We start from the raw sequence: 2,941 nt of genomic DNA on the forward strand, positions 1-2,941 counted from the left end.
AATGCAGACACTATATTTAAGAAGGTAAAGTCTCTAAATGATTATCAATCACTTTCAGGATCTGATTTAAATTAGGAACCCATCTTCTTCATCGTCTGCTCCTTTTTTATTAGAAATTTTCCTTTTGGTAGTGCTCTGCTCCATTTCATAACTGTACCTTTTTCTGAAGATGTGCTCTCTGGTCTCCATGTCTATCTCTGTGTTTCTGCCTAAATTTAGAGACCCAGATCCCTGTCCGATGCTTATTTATGAAACTATCCAACTTGTTTTTTAAGGTACAAGGTCTATTTATTTGTAGATACACATTCATTTGTCCTATTTTGTTTGGAAGGGCAATGGGATTGGCAATAAGAAGACCCAGTAAGTGTAAAATCAATTATCATCATCATAGTTATAAGCCCAACGGAGACTTGGAGGCACCATTGTTTCACAAAACATCTGAAAAGATGCAATCTCAGGATCAGTGTGAGAACTTATCGAGGGATCAAATGGAGCAGTTTCTTTTAGATGGGGATTTGTTATCCAAAGTGATGAAATACATGGATGCAAGAACATTGGCAACAAACTCATGTGTTAATAGGATATGGCATAAAGCTACACAAGATGACAAGCTATGGGAAAACATATGTCTCAAGCATTGGGCTAACACTAGTTGTGGAAGCCATCAACTGAGATTTGTTGTTTTGGCTCTTGGTGGATTTCGGAAACTATATTCTCTTTCCCTTTGGAGTATGCTTAATCCATCTTCTTCTTCTTCTTCTTCACCATGTCCATTGCCTTCTCAAGCCTTGTATCCCTTCTTATCAAAGCCTGGTCTGAATAAAAAGCACAGTGCAAAGACTCAATCTTGGGGTAAGGATGAGATTCATCTTTCTCTTTCTCTTTTCTCTATCCATTGCTATGAGAAAATGAGTAGTTCTCCTATGAAAAACATGTCCTCAGCCCAGTTTCAATCTTCCAAGCATCCCATATTTGAAGATGCAATCAGGCCCAAATAGGTATAGATCCATCTAGCCCCATAATAGATATTGCTGGTATTTCAATTTTTTGTGTATTAAATTTTCGTGAAGACCAAAGTTTGTATCTTTTCATTCCTAATTTGATCATGGACTTGTAAGTAAACATCAGAACTAGACAGACCTTATTGTTTTCATGTTAGATGTAAATATATAGCTAGTTTGATGCCCATACGTCTTACACTGCTTGGTCAGAAGGAGCGCTCATGTGCAGCCTTGAAACCCTTCCAGGTGGCTGATAAGAAGGTAAAATTTCTAGATTTGATTTGTTTAGAGTGTTTCGTGATTGGTCATAGCTATCGATAAACTTCTTAACATGGGTATGATGCTTATGGTGCTCTATTTCAAGAATGAATCTTGTCATCTGAAGTAACAGATTGTTACCCATTATGGACTACTCATGGATTTCTCTTTTAATTTAGGGTTCATAATTACTTCAAGCCCAATTGCTAAATCTATGTTCAGAAGATGTAAACAAAGATCAAGTAACCGGGTTGGATTTTGTTTACTTTATAGCTAACGTTGTGTTGATGCAAAGTTGTGAGTCAATTACAAGGTGTCATGGGGATCATCTCAGGTTGGGTACTAGGCTTTCTTCTTGTTCCTATGTCAGGGTTGTGGCCTAATTCCTCTTGTATACAACCAGACTCTAGCAAAAAAGGCAATAAAGGCCAGATTGAGAATAGGAAGTATATTGTAAAGCCTGCCTTATTAATATAAATCTTTAGTATCATGGTTGTTTCTGTAAACCCATTCTTGCCTGTCCTAAGGGAGGTTGCCATAGATCTACTGGTATATATTATACTTTTTGTTGGTAATGTTCAACTAATAGAAAATTTAAAATGGAAAAACTTTCTGGCTAGTTCCCTAGACTTTGGATCTGTATGCTACTAGAACTTTAAGTACACAACTCTCCATTCAAATTCTCAATCGGCAGGAACTAGGCGCTATGCGTCCTTGTTTTCTTTCGGCTTAGTGAATATCATTGTGGTTTCACTGTTAGAGATCAAAAAACATCTATTTTTTGTTTCATTAGTATTCTTTGTAGCATGCAACAGTGATTTCTATCAACTGATGTAGTTCCAGAGAACGGAGGTGAAACTACAGAGTTGGAGGTATATGACTGTAAAGGAGATGGAGGAATAGCATTAGCTATGTACAATACTGATGAGGTATGTAGTCCTCTCTTTTATGAAAAATATAATTTCTTGTTCTAATTCTAATTGAGCAAATCTCAAATATTCAATTATGATTAATTATTTTTGTGTAGTCTATTCGTGCATTTGCTAATGCATCAATGGCAATAGCTTATTAGAAGAAATGGCCACTTTACCTGAGTACTAAAAACAAAATTTTAAAAAAATATGATGGAAGGTATGTTTTCAAATCAATACAAGGATTGATGATCTTATTTTTACCTTTTTCTCTAACACACCTTACTTCCCATGTTATCATTCTTTATGATTCTCTAGCTTAAGGATCCTCATATTCTCAGAGATTCTTCTTATATGTGACTTAAATTGGTAGGTTTAAAGATATCTTCCAGGAGGTATATGAGGCCAGTTGGAAAGCTAAATATGACGCAGCAGGAATCTGGTTGGTTTTGTTTCTTGGCACAATAATATGAAGATTGCAATGTTGATTATCTTGATTCTGTCGGGCACACAATAACTTCTTTCAATGATTGATTCATGAATAGGTATGAGCATAGGCTTATTTATCAAACCAGCAACTTAATTCACACTACTATTCATCTTTGTAACATTTTAAAACAAAATCAGGGATCTTTGGATAGTGATCTATACTATTATAATAGATTTAGTGTTTGAATAATGTTACTTTAAGCCACTGTATCATCAAATGTACGATCCCTCAAAGTGACCAATGATTTGATGATAGGCTATTTGGAAGAAATGTCAAACTTA

The 2,941-nt window shown here is 35.4% G+C and overlaps 1 long non-coding RNA gene and 1 pseudogene across 1 annotated transcript; both read left to right on the forward strand.

Moving 5' to 3' along the window:
• The first annotated feature begins 335 nt into the window (after positions 1–335).
• LOC149562325 (F-box protein GID2 pseudogene) lies at positions 336–998 on the forward strand (annotated as a pseudogene).
• A 1,097-nt stretch (positions 999–2,095) lies between these two features.
• Positions 2,096–2,734, forward strand: LOC149562326 (uncharacterized). Its single transcript, XR_016363492.1, has 4 exons — positions 2,096–2,188; positions 2,287–2,390; positions 2,544–2,612; positions 2,716–2,734. It is a non-coding gene; the product is annotated as an uncharacterized LOC149562326 (long non-coding RNA).
• The last annotated feature ends 207 nt before the right edge of the window (positions 2,735–2,941 follow it).

Source organism: Cupressus sempervirens, chromosome 4 (assembly GCF_028749045.1).
Source record: "Cupressus sempervirens isolate cs-2001-9-10 chromosome 4, ASM2874904v1, whole genome shotgun sequence".
Lineage (NCBI taxonomy): Eukaryota > Viridiplantae > Streptophyta > Pinopsida > Cupressales > Cupressaceae > Cupressus > Cupressus sempervirens.